A 14,332-nucleotide genomic window follows, 5' to 3' on the forward strand; every position below is an offset into this window, starting at 1 on the left:
CAAATGGATTACTGCGTTCAGAGCATTTTATTTCATTATTTTCTGCTCTTCAGTCTTACAATTTTTCCCACGAGAAATCCAGATATGCACATTTTAATTCACGCCGTTATTTTATTGAAACGCTGCACATATTTGCCGTGGCATTTGTTTGTCTTGATTTCTTTGCCTTGCTTGAGTTTGGTGAGCATCATCCAGGTGTAATGGATGTGCTGAATAACCCTCCTTGAGTTCACTTAAGCGCTTACAGAGAAGATTACTTGCCGACGGTCTGAGTGACATATTTGCCGTCGCGGTTATTGCCGTAAATGTAATGCCTTTCCTTGAGTGTTAAACTAGAAAACAATTTACACGGTGACGATGATTAGAATTTGAGCAACGGGGCAATCGGCCTGAAATTGGACTAGAATTACAAATGCCCTAAAAGCTGATGAAAACACACAAACCGCTGGAGGAAGATTCATCTAAATCATAATGGCAACACTTTGACCAATCATCTTTTTAGTGTCTGGGTGGAAGAGGCTTTACAATGGGCAGTAGAAATAAATTGTTTTTCATCTATTTACATTTCCTCTGCGGAGAAAAATAATTACACTCTTCACAACTGAAAGCCTGCCCAGCTCAGACAATATAAGACGGAAGGTTTTGAAGTTGTCTGGGTGCTTTTCCGTTTCCTTTTCGTCTGGTCTGGACGGAGTTACTGAGCTACTTTTACATACATCAAAAGTATCGATTTTCATTTAGGGAAGTCGGAGCCGACGGCAGGCCTCTCGTGGTCGGGGGGTACTCGATGGATTGATCACCAGTCAAGCCAACAATCATTTACACTCAACATTCACACCTACGGACAATTTGGAGTCTCGGAGTTTCTCCTCAGGTACCAGAAGGTATTAGAGGAGCGAAGGAATACAAGAATGAAATTAGATAAAGCAAGCTGTGCTTGAGAAACGTCAGCAATTCAGCATGGGCTGGGAACAAATTTGGACGGTGAAGAAGAAATATTTTCCCGGTATTACAGTATTCTATTGCAATTAAAGCTCTAAAATTTATTTTGAAATGTTTGGATTCACCATGTATGCACGATTGAGTGTGAAGGCCTCGGACGAATAGTGCCTGCTACTGGTATTATGAAATCTGCCTGGCAACACGAGCTAGCTGAATTCTGATTGGATAAAAACTCACCTAGAAATACAACACTCGGATATAATATGACATCGATGCGAAGAATGTGATCATTTTTTCTTGATTATGTCAGGGCAGCAGAGAAGGCCTTGACCGCCCACCACTGAGTAAATTGAGCTCAGCAAAATGTTGCTTTTTACTTCATTTTGTATTATGGGAGTGTTGAGCGTGTGTGCTTGTTTCATGAAACCATGACTGTGGATGGTGTGATGAACAATGACTTCTCAGAGGAGATGACTATCATGTGCAGGGAGCACAGAGGCCATCCTGAAATTTTCTGTCACTCGTTTGACAAATGACTGGAGTTTCCTTTTTTGCATCAAACGGGATCAAAAATGAACCTGCAGCCACGTCCTTGAGTACCAAGCCACAATGCTAGGAAGTTCCGGCAAACGCAGCCCAACAACATCGTTAACGGCACATCCCAGGAATTGATGTCGGCAACTTGTTCAAGTCCATCGAAATCTTGGTGAAGAGGATTGAATTTAGATTGCCTCCCCCCAAAGCATTTTACTGATATCAAGTTCTTCTAGCAGGCCCAAGTAATTTCCTGGGTCAGAACCTCTTGTCAAAAACAGTGAAGCTTTTGACTTCCCATCCCAGAGATCAAACTATAAAGGTCTGGTATGATCTTCGGGATCGTTAGCCGCATCCAGGTAAGTATTGGTTTATTTTTTTTAAATGGTGACGTGTATTTATATCAAATTCTCTTTTCATAACTGATATGCATTTGTACATTCCAACAATCCGGCAGGAATGTTGCTGAAGGATCATTTTAATCCGCAAGTACAAAAGTGAGCTGGCGGTGCCGAACAAATAATACAAATATGTGCACATTTCCTGTTTGCTGAGTTCGGTCATGTGACTTTCACCAGCTGAGCCGTGATTGGTCGTAACCTGTGCCCTCAGCAAGTGGCAAAATGAATTAAAGAATGGATTTTGATGTTTAGATTGGTGGGGCTGCTAGAACATATCGTCAATATTTTTTTTTTTATTTGACTTTCCCTTTAACTTATTTTATAAAGGTTAGTTTCATTCGCTGTCGTTGTTATTGAATTATTGCTCATTTATGTTATACTGTGAGAAGCGTTTTGTTACGGCTGCAACTGTTGCATGCTGGTGTATGTTTAACGTGCAATTAGATGAATATCATTTCCAGCTGCATTTTGTGCATAAATTCATAATGACTACATTTTTGTTTCTTCAATTAGAATGTCTGTTTCTGTTGCTTTAACAAAGTCCAAAACAACTGAAACAAATTGGAGTAAAAGTAAACTGCCAAAATGTTTCGTGTAACGTGAAATATAAAAAAAAAAAATCCAAAGCATGTGTATACACTGCATTGATTAAACGAATCTCGTGCCGCTTTATGACAATTGTATGAAACCTGAATGCATCTGCAGGTGTCCCGGTCCGTAGCACTCACGGATGAATGTGGCACCTAATATCGAGTCTTGGATTTCTTTCTATAGGCGTACCGCTGACATTTAAGCCGCAGCGACGGACAACGATTACCGATTGTTCCGATCCACCATCATCCTTAATGTCCAGGACCTGCGATGTGCTTTTTCTCCAAAAAGAAAATGATCTCCTCCATAATCAGACATCATACATCCAGATGCCTTGAAAAGGAGAATTTACAGCTATTAAGGAGAATTACACTGCTGCCTTCATATCGTGTAGCTCGCAGTGGCGGGCCGAGCATTTCACATGTGGGCTGTCAGTGAAGTCCGTCGTAGTCCGATTTGCATAAATCCCCTCATACTACCGTCATTTATGACACCACGGCTGGCAAAAAAAAAGATACAAAAAGACACTTACGCACCACTGGGTGTTGGACGGCCTAGCTTCTCTTGAAAGGTCCGTCTTGAAAATGGCCTCGCAAGTGTTTCTGCAATTAAATCCACACTTTTCTCTCCTTCGGCCTTTGTGGTTTGAAAAAAGCAAGAATATTTTTTAGATTTTCAAACGGTCGCCAGTTACGACTTTCGCGTGTGTTGATGCCACATAGCGCTGCCCCCTCCCGAGTGAGTATCTAATCACAAGACGCGTTCTTCACTTTCAACGTAAGGCTGGCGAGAAGGCCTTGCTGTCATCAACTCGTGATCTGATTGGCTATCGCAACAATGGTAAAAGCCCCCCTTGAGACACAGAACAGACGCCCGCACAATTGAGTCTGAAGCCAACGGACGAATAGTGCGTGCTACTGGCATTGTGAAATCTGCCCGGCAACACGAGCTATCTGAATTCTGATTGGCTAAAAACGCTCACCTAAAAATACAACACTAGGATATATTATGACATCAATGTGATGGATATGATCATGATTTCTTGATTATGTTAGGCCAGCAGAGAAGGCCTTGAAGGCCTTGACCGCCCACCACTGGTAGCTCTGTATAACGTTAAGATGAGTGTGCTCTCCTCTCCTCCGTGTATGACAATGAGCAATTTTACATCAGTTAATAAACTAATCAACAAATGGTGAGCGAGAAAGAAATGATATGAGTAGTTCATGTAGGGCAGTTAATACAACTTGTAATTGTGTATTATTGATACATATATTTACCAACCAGAGAATCAATTGTAGTTTCCAGTCACTCACTTTGTCCATTTATAGTAGATCCTTGAAAGCTGTGCTTTTTGTTACAAACATCAAGTTGTAGTTGAAACAAGAAGTGGGTCAACAACACTTTTCGAGCTATTTTGCGTCTAACTGCGTTATAGCACAACTCGTTTATTGCCAGATGGCAGAATATCTCTTTCTCTGATTTTTTTCAGATAATCACACGTAAAGCTGGTTGTTCTAAAAACATGTGTCTGTGTGATATCACAAAATCCCTTGCCTCTGCAAAAAATCTGCGCGCACATCTGGTCATAATCACATTTTAAACATCGGTTATGCAATCATCTGACTTTAATGTCTGTATCCTTCTGGCAGTATCTTGCCTTGCACAGGCGACGTTTGCTGCCGCGGTGATAAAGAGATTAACCTGCAAGTGCGCAAACTGAAACAGTGTGACGACCAAATGCGTGGAAAACGTACGTTCAATTTCAAGAGGCGATTGTGAGAACTTCATTTTTTTTTTTCACTTTTCTCTTTTATTTCCTGCTGTAGCACACCTTTGAAAAGATCTTTATATAAGTACGTCTTTATTATTAGGATGATTTATTCCCATTTTGTCGTAACTTGCAGAAATTACCCTCAGGTCATATTATTGTAAATCAGTGAGCCAACCTGGATTTTATATTTTCTTCCCATTGTGTGTGAATAAGCCAAAAGAGTGCAGCCAGCTGAGCAGTCAAAGAGCACAGAGCCAGCGCTTGGCCTTCGACGACGATCTGATTAGAGAAGGTTGGCGACCAGACTAAACCAGACCAGACAGTTGCAGCAGCAGAGTATATCTGGGGGGGGGGAATGAACCGAATTAGCCTAATTCTATTGTACTGTGGCCGCCATTAGAAAGTTGAAATCACAGTACTGCCAAACAAATCTTTTTGTTATGAATGGGCTCCTGCGCTGTGTTTAAAAAGCAGATACATTATCGAGAGTGATGAATCTGGCGTGAGCTCATCATTTTGGGACAAACAATTCTGTAAAAGTTTTTTGGTTTTTTTTCATACATATAGTTGATGTAAAAAGTCAACACACCCCTCTTCAAATGGCATGTTAAAATCACCAGGTTGCATAAGTGTCCACACCCTCTTATAACTGATGTTGTCGTATTGTTTAATGGTAGTCAGCACACACCTGGCACCATTTAACACTCTGATTAATTAGAGAAAAAGGCTACGTTGTTTTAGTAGACTTTTTCCTGACACTCTTTTGCTTTCTAGCACAAGACGTTAACACTGACTGCTATTTCGGACCATTTGCAATTCCCTCCACCTTGTCCAACGCGCTGACGTGTATGAGTTTGAATCTGATTTGTAGTGATGAGAAAATTAAGCTTCAAATTTGCTTCATGAACGAGCTGCTGTATTTTTGAGTCCTGTAGATGGCACTGTCGCTTTAAATAAAGGGTTTAAAAATAGGCAATTCAGTGTGCTTTCAGAGAGTGCCATCTACAGGAGTCCAAAAATACTACAACTGCTTCATGAAGCAGATTTGAAGCTTCATTTACCCATCACTCGTGATTTGTTCATTTTGAACACAGCCACATCACAGTTGCAAGAGGGTGTGCACACTTGTGCAACCAGATTATGTCACATGTATAGTTTTGCTTCACTTCGTAATTTCTTTTCATGTCATTGAGTCATACAGGTTATGGGTCACATTATTGGTGGGAAAAAAATGTAATGATTTAGCTTGGTCTCATTTTTTACATGACAAACACCTCCCAAAAAACAATTAAAATGATGACTACTGTCGTTATCATTCATTCTAAACATAACTACTTACATTTTTCCCCTGCTACTTTCTTGTCAATGATGCACATATATAGAACAAATAGTCACTTTAACTCGAAAGGGTATGAATAATTTAGGGCTTAATTGGCTTGTTTCCACGAGTCTGGAAAAATGTGGTTTGATTCTTGTGTGATAGATCAGATGACATGTTGGGCAGCACTTGCATGCAGTTGTTACACTTCTGCAAACTGCAACCATGATAATAAACCTTTTAAAATAAATGTTTACCTTTAAGAGAGTCATTCAAAGCTGATAAAATGAGGCATAATATTTGTTCAAGCTTTTGTCTTGGATAGCTCCGTTCGATGACTTGTCGGAAACACCACCAGCCAGTCAACATGATCGTGTAACGTGTTTTTTAACAAATGATGGAGTTAAAAATGTGACAGTCGAATCAAATTGAACAAAAAAATGTATTGACAGACAAGAACGATGGGCATTTTGATACCGTACTTTTCATTCTTTGGCCCAAACGTGCAAAGACAGGCGCTAAAAGGTGGCGATGAATGTCTTCAGAGCGCCGGTCGTTCATCTTCGTCGCTGGTTTTCTTTTGAGAGACCCGTGTCAAAACACACACTCTCTAATGGATGACTTGTTCAGACAGAGCTACAGCTGTGTAAATCTACTGAATTGCTTTTTGTTCATTTAAAGACTGAAGCAAAAAAAAAATTGGGGGAATATGACATGTTGATGTTTTGATGGAAATCACATTATCGACTCATACCTTGCAATTTTGCTGCTAACAAAGAAGTAACTCATAGAAGTGGTTGACAAAATGACTACAGGTATACTCATTACATTTTAAAACCAGGGAATGGAATATAAAAGACAAGTCATAAAGGTGAAAAGCTTGCCCGGTGAGCAAAAATGTTTGCTAATTGCACTTCTGAAAACCTCTGAAAGGCGACTGCAATGTTCACCCTTGGTTTGTCAGAGGATCAATGGTATGCTAGTTAATGAAAACAAACAAAACAAATAACTACAACAAAAAATTTTAAAACATTTTTGGGAACAAAACTCACAGCTCCTTTGCTGGATATTCCCCCATAGTTTCAGCAAAGGTCCTGAAGCACAGGGTAACAAGTCAGCGTGAGGCTCCCGGGGGGTGGGGTGGGGGGGGGGGGGGTAGCCCTTTATGAGTGTGGCCGTTAGTGCATGAGAAATGATTGACACCTCATCAGTGATGCCTTCTGTTTCTGATTGGTTGGTTTTCCTTGGAAGCGGTGGTTCAGGCAACTCAAATAAGAGGAAGATAGAGCCAGAGAGAAATGATTTTCTTTTTCACAGATCATTTCAATCAAGGACTACTGCTTCGGCCAACATTTAGCCAAATATGACCCCCAAAAAATATGTTACATTTTGCGAATGTAACTTTACTACTTTGTGCAAAAGAGAGCAAGCATTATGCGAAACAAAGCCAAACATGGTTCCAATAATATTCCTTCATTCTGCTGCACACGAAGCCACACAACCAAATGCAACTGAGGTCTGTGATTTAAATACTGCACACGCTCTGCAACTACAACCCTTTGTGTGGTTTTGAGGCCCCACATTCTGTGTTGTATTATAGTTTAGTAAACTAAGTTTACACAAATGACTTCTATATTGAACCACAAAAACATAGCATGATTGTCAAGGAAGAAGTGGATCACAACAAAGACAGGAAGCAGGCAAAAATAAACAAGAGAGTGTGGATATTTTGAAAGGCTGTTGGCAATGACGGCTCACCCTGTTCACTGACTCCCCTCTGCATTTCAGCGGTAAAAACTCTGTTCTTTGCTTTTGAGCCACAGGTACGTATCCCAACGTGAGTGAGTGCGTGTGTGTTTTGATCGCTCTCCCGTACAGAATGTCATTCAAACCAACCAGGACCACCAGAAGGAGAATAAAACCTAAAGAATTTGACCGTGATCGCGACGAAGCTGGAAAAGCGGAGTTTCCGCGCGTCCGTGAAGGCCACAGTTCCCGGGATGTCAACGCGCCCTCCCTGTCCCTGCTCGGCTCGGCCGTGCGAGGCTGCAGGGGTCCGGGATGACGCCACCTCTCGCTCCGCCCCCGACGCAAACTCGCTCTTTGCGTTCATTTCATTCCTCTTCTCATTCCGAGCATTCTTCGCATCTCTGTCAGTGAGCGAAGCGATTTACCTTCCTTTACGACCCAGAAACACCAGAATAACTTGACATTAATATTGTAAATACCCAATAACACCACGTGAGCTCAAAATGGAAATTTTTTTAAATATGAGATATCAATAACGAGGTAAGTTCCATTGCTAGTTGCAGGCATTCAAAGTGATGTGGACTTCTGTTTGTTGGGTTTAGTTGATAAATTCTCAAATACAGGATAGTTTCTATAAAAGAAAAAAAACGCTGGCCTATTAATGTTTGATATTTTTCCCACGACGCGTGGAGACGGTGGGTGTCGTGGGTTAGATGGCCGACTCGCTGTTGCAACAGGCACTTTGAACGCTCGCTCCCGTCGCTCGAGCGGCGAAAATCTTTTACATTTTTCACATTTTTGGAGAAGAAGGCTGCTCCTACGCCCCTTTTAAAAGCGCCACATGCCGTGTGCTCCGTGTCAGATCCCCAGAAAACACCAACGGAAGATTTAAGCCTTCAACTACAAAAAATATATATCCAGCTCGGAAAACATTTCTTTTGACAACATGACGATTGTAAGCGTCGCTCTTCTCCTCTCTCTAGTTGTTGGCTCGGTCGACACTTGGGGGATTTCACCGGAGGCTTTTCGGACCACCTCGACGAAAAACACCGGGGAGACTTGTTGCTTCGCCACCTTGGACGTTGCTTTTTTAAATCGCCGTCGAACTTCTGTGTGAGTATATTTTTGTCTCTTGCTTCTTTTTTCCCTTTAGCTTTACTTTTACACGACAGGCGAGGGAACCGCGCAGCAAAATAAGTCAAAAGTCCGTCATTGTTTCACGCTACGTACTTTACGTTTGCTCATGATACGAACAATGCCCAACATAACAAGCATCTATATTTGAAGACTGGCGTTTTCCTTTCCATGTTACAAAAAGCTCCGTAAACCGAGAGCCAACGCAGACTTTAACGTAAAAGTATGCTGGGGCTAAAGGTTTAATTGTTGGTCCAGTGTCGGAGGAATATTAGCTTAAATTGACGTGTTACCCGTTCGAAAAGTAGATTACTCCGCTATATGTTTGGTACTAACTCACGGGAAATGGACGTGAAAACGTTTGTTAAAATGTCACTCGTGGCGCCTTTTCTTTGCCTTTTCCCATCTGCGTGTTTTTCTTGAGAGGGTTTTCTTGAGTTTGTGAATTGCCTGCTCAGCTTAAAGTGAGCCCTCTTACAAGTAGAACACCACGTTTGACACTACTTTTTCTTCTCGATTTGCAGACGATTTGCCCACACTATCAAAAATATTGATGAATGAAAACAATGTAGAAAAACAAAAACGATTTGATTTTTTACAGAAGCTTGCGGGCTTTACTGAAGCTTTACCTTTTTTCAGTTTCAATATTTGACAGCTTTGCTTCAGTTTGAACCTAAGCAGTGGCGCAGTAAGGTTACAGGGTCACCAATTTGCACCACTTAGACATAATACTTTGATTCAACCATATGTCCCCCCCTAAGCAATTTACTTTTCCCAAATTGAATGTCAACGGTGTGGTCAAAGTTAAATAAGCTAATTAGAAAGATCATTTTGCCACTGGACATACGCGAGCAAAACAGACATGCATTTTGCTGGAGGGAGGAAACACACTCAAATATCTGCCTTTTAATGCAGATTTAATTGATTGAATATTTACTGCTTCTACTGTCTGAACACTGCTTAATTCTCAGCTCAGTAGATGATCAGTGAAAATAAAACGCACAACAAATTGGCATAAAAGGGTTATTATTTCCAGAAATAATTCTGCACTCTGCGTAACCCCAAACATTTCAAATAATCTTCTCGCTGGCGGAGGGAAATTGTAGGGGCTACAAATAACTGCTTTGTTTTCACTTTATGCAATCCGGCAACCTGTTGGACCAAAGCCCGTTCAACATCTGAATAAGAATAGGGTATATTTGTAATGAGGTCTGCAGAAAATCTGGTTGCTTTATATCGCCATTGGCATAGAACAATCTGCATTCGTTTCAGATTGATGAAGCGGTCGTAAGTATGAAAAATGCTTGGACTTTTTCTGAGTCAGTTATTTATGTTTTAATTTCAGGTTGCGTAATTTTGCTACTAGAGAAGAAATTCATTTGGGCTTGGACAATTCTCATTCTTCCCACTTGTGTTTTTATCGGTTAAATTGAAACATCATGACAAAAAAAAGTAAGTTATAACAGTACAGAGGAAGAACTATTGAGTTGAAATGATTTAACACATTTTTATTATTTATTAATATGCATTGCATTTGTTTGAAGTGATATTTAATGCTGGAGACTAGCTTTCCCCGTCTGTGTATTTTACTTGGATTTACAAGGATTTCTCATATGTATTTGAATTGCTTGAACTTTCTTTTTTTTTTAATAAAAATTATAATTATTAAACATGACCTAGCGTCTGATATTAATATTTTTATTTTTAGTTGCTGAAGTTTTCTTGATTTTATAAATCTTACACTTTTGAACCATAGAATTTGCAGGCTACACTGATCATATATCTGCTTTCGACCGTTAAGACAAATTTTCAAAAGAGGACACTCCCGCAGGCTCCCAGACTGTTTGTGCCCTGAGGTAAACCCTGGTCTAGAAAGGGAATTTTAGAGTGTGTGTGCACTGCTGCTCAGCAGTTTGAGCAAAGCCCGCTGAGGCCAGCCGAGAGTGCCACCAAAAAGGAAAAGCTGGCTCAAAGCCACTGACGTCATCGAAGGAAATCTGTTTCAAACTGCAGCCGTAAATGGTCCACTAGTTACCGGAAGCACTTTGATCCTGTCAGACCTTCTTAGTTAATGCAACACAGTTGTTGATGTTATTTTTTTCAATAGCCAAGCAAGTAAAAAAAAAAAAGGCAGGCTTTGTTATCCTGTCATGTTTCAGTCTTGCAGTCCTATAACCTTTACCATATGTAAATATAATTGATTTCAACCGTCTTGTCTCAAAATCTCCTTGAAATATAATGTCTGAAAGGGGTTATTTATTTACGATTATACTTTCGTATGAGCTTAAGTGATGCTCAAGAAAAGAAAAATACTATAGTATTCTCTGAATCATCATACGGTCTGAGTCATTTTCTAACAACCGGAGTTGTTACCCACAATGAGGGCAGGAAATCTGTGCTTGGAAAACTTCCTCCTCCTGCGCAGCCAATGCAAGTGACCATGGTGCTCAGCCTTTGATGATTAATAGGAAACAAAGGCGTGAGTCCACTTCATTTTCTGAAAGTGTGTATAATTTTTGGCTTCTATTCAGGCATCTCTCTCTCTCCAATCGGAGATGGCTACAAATTTCCACACGACACCTCCTCAGTTGTCGCTGAACTGTAACTAGGACTTGCAGAGAAGCGGTTCCCTGGCCGAACGTGAAGTCTGTGGATCAACCGGAGGGGAAGCTTGCAATACTCATATGCAGGATGTAGTTTTTAATCTTAGATGGGACAAATGGAAAGTTGTGCAAACTTGGCTTTCTACGTACTCCATGGGCCCTATTTTCAAATTGTCTTTCTTTTAGTATTTGACGGGCACAGTTAGAAAGAGCCATTTGTGCCGTTGTGGGAGTGAAATGAGTTGACTTATTTCCCAGCCAATAGAAGCGGCTCCCCTCATTCCCTTTAAATTCAGTACAGGAGAGGAGCAACAGGCGAGAACATGTAAACTCCACCCAGGAAGGCCGCAGCCGGAATTGAACCCGCGACCTCTGCACTGTGAGGCCACCGTGCCGCCCCCTCAAAAGTAACATAACACCTTTTTATTTAGCTTGTTTATTTTCCACAATGATAAGACCTCAAAGTGCAATTTAAAGCACATTCCCTTCCTTAGAACATGGGGAGTGTATTGTTGAGTAATCTAGGTCTACAATTTTGAAAAAGAAAATGCTAATAGTAACAGCTTGCTGTTAGCCTCTATCGCTGGAGTCTTGTGCCGTATCATACAATGACAGCAGGAAAAAAAATCCTCTTTCATTAATTTGAGGACTGGTCTCACCCCAAGTTCCCAAACTGCCTCCATGCACGCGACTTAAGTGACCCACAAGGGTTTTCTAATTGCTATGCTGCTATCATTGCAAATGCGGATCATGTTGCCTTAATGTGAACGTGCAGTTTAGTATTGGGGAGAAAAAAAAAAATGAAGGGAAAGGTGTACAGAACGAATGATGGCGGTGGACAAGGAAATGCAAATGGTCGCCCTCACACTCATCACCGTGATTTGTTTTTTCATGCCTGTCCGCACGCGTCCTGAATAAGCCTGTGGCTCCGCGCTCATAACTGTCACAAGATCCTTTATCTGACGGACCTTTATTTACAGCTTTAATTTCCTGAGCTTTATGTGATCAGCTCGCGCGCCACGCCACCGCATGCTTGCTGTCTGGAATGCACCGACATTTTTTGGATCGGCGCATATCCGAGCTGTTATATTTGAAAGGTACATTTTATTTTTACGTGTTTCAGTCTCACACGAATCAGGCTGTTTGCCTTAAATTCACTGAAAAATCTACAGTCGTGTTACGATGGACAACCTTTTAACCATGTCTCTTTTCGGGACTGCAGATGTGTCTGATGTTGTCCAGGCCATGTTGTTGCTACGTGGTTCTCATTCTGAGGCGGGTAGAGCGAGGGCTGCTTTGATGGAACCTGTAAATCAATCCTATTCTCTGGCAAACAAAGATTGATCCCACAGTGGCCTGATGGTTGCTGGGTGGTGAGGTCCAGGCCTCAGGTTTGAGTGTGATGACATGAGACAGATTCACAGTTTCGAAGCCTACCGGTTCAAAGAGGCATGAAATGAACACAAAGCCGATGCCGCGATGGGCAGCCTAAGAAAGTCTGCAAACCTCTTTAACGGATCATCCTAAATTGGTGATGGGTAATGTATTTTGTGATCTGCATAAAATGCCCCAAATATTTTGAGCTTGGCTTGTTTTTAAAAAATTTCCATTCAACTTTTGTCTCTTGAATTCAATACTAGTGCAGTAGTTTGTTTCTATTCCTCAGAAAAAAAATTTCAGTTTGCAAGCTTGGGGTCAATGTGTCACCGTCATTTAAATGAAATTCATGGTTAACTTTGGCTTGTGTGGGAAAGATATGTAAAAAAAATGAATAAAAAATCGGAAAGGTAATTCCAGAAGTATTTTATTTTCCTGGCACTATTTTTGCATTCACTTTTTTTGCATTCATTCTGCCTCAAGGTCTTCCCAGATATGCTTTCACAGACGTAAAACAATTTTCCCCATTACGTTTTAATTTGCCGTATAATAGAAGCTGCATGTGATTGTGAATGCTCATAGTTGTTTGCACATTGCTCAAAATGAAATACTTTTGACATTGCTGTAATAATTATGTCTTTACAACATCCGGAAAATGTTACGTTTTTAAATCGCACCATAATTATGGTTTTACACATTGCTGCCTTAACTACCGTGGGTTATTATGGCGCCCACAAAAGTCATTCATGGAATCATTATTGCACCTTCTGAGATAACAGCACAAAAGAACTCCACATGGAAAATTACATTTGAGACCTCTCATCTGCTATTTCATTACCTTGCTCTGTCTGATGGCTGAAATGGGTTCTCTTAATTTAAGGAGCTGGATTCCACCTCGGTGAGTGGTTTATGTAATCTCACTGTAAGTATAATTTCCCATAATGCCGTGTCACAGCTACTGCTCTGCTTAGCTCCCACTGTCACTTATTGCAATGCTGGCCATCTCTCTCCCCCATATCTGACAAGCAAGACCATTTCTATGGTGTACGTTCTGAAAGGAGGAAAATATGCAATTATCTGGAAGCCACAAGTGTTTCTATGGGTGACATTCATACCTTCCTGTGAAAAACACAATTAGTCCCCAGATTCTACGGTACTCGGAGACCCCTTCATTGACGACTCACAAATAGCTTTTAGCAGAAGCGTCCAATTTAGGGATGCAAAGAAGCTAATATATTGAGGGTGGATATGACTTGTATTCCAAACTATTTGCGCTAAGAATCAAGTCAACAAACCAAGATTAAGACTCGGAATATTTGAGAGATTTACACTTAAGTTATATGTAAAAAAAAACAAAAACAAAAGTAAAGGAGTATGAAATGGACTTAAGACGATCCCTTTCAAATGTTAGTGAGGAGTCATTAATTCTGTTTTTTTTAGCTTGTTTACAGTCTTGCCTTGGCAGAGGTTTGTGCCAAGATCTAAATAGTACCTTATACTGGACCTGTTGCTGGTTTTAAATCAGAAAATGTATGCACCCACCCTCTGGTGTCCGCACCTGGATAACCCCACTTGCTATTCCATTGTCACAGTTACAACACACAATCGTCCATCATTACATTTCACATTAATTGGGTGTAAAAAAGTAAATAAATAAATAACCCTTATTTTGCACTGCATAGAATAAATAAAACAGGGACATGCAAAAAAAAAAAAATCATAGCAGATTAATCGTCATTTCTTCTCCTCAAAATAATATTAGTTTTCTCCCTGAATGCTAAAACATTGATCTTAACACTACAGTACGTATAATGTCAACATTAGAGGAGGAATTAAATCATAATATCGTGATTGGATATTGTATCCATCTTATGGCACAGTATTTATGTCTGTTTATTCAAACATAACAGTG

General features: G+C 40.5%; 1 protein-coding gene across 7 annotated transcripts in view; it reads left to right on the forward strand.

Annotated features, from left to right (window-relative positions):
• Positions 1-7,518: 7,518 nt before the first annotated feature.
• The window catches only part of tead1b (TEA domain family member 1b), a 39,905-nt gene continuing 33,091 nt past the window's right edge, over positions 7,519-14,332 (forward strand). For 2 of the 7 annotated variants that reach the window (XM_088295803.1, XM_088295805.1), the window contains exons 1-2: positions 7,519-7,846; positions 8,290-8,419. The gene's annotated coding sequence lies outside the window, so the exon portion shown is untranslated. The remainder of the gene's footprint in view (positions 7,847-8,289; positions 8,420-14,332) is intronic. The other 5 variants (XM_088295806.1, XM_088295807.1, XM_088295808.1 and 2 more) reach the window with 4 other exon arrangements.

The sequence above is a fragment of the Idiotropiscis lumnitzeri genome, chromosome 5, assembly GCF_059441095.1.
Source record: "Idiotropiscis lumnitzeri isolate Australia: NSW breed Sydney's pygmy pipehorse chromosome 5, RoL_Ilum_1.0, whole genome shotgun sequence".
NCBI lineage: Eukaryota > Metazoa > Chordata > Actinopteri > Syngnathiformes > Syngnathidae > Idiotropiscis > Idiotropiscis lumnitzeri.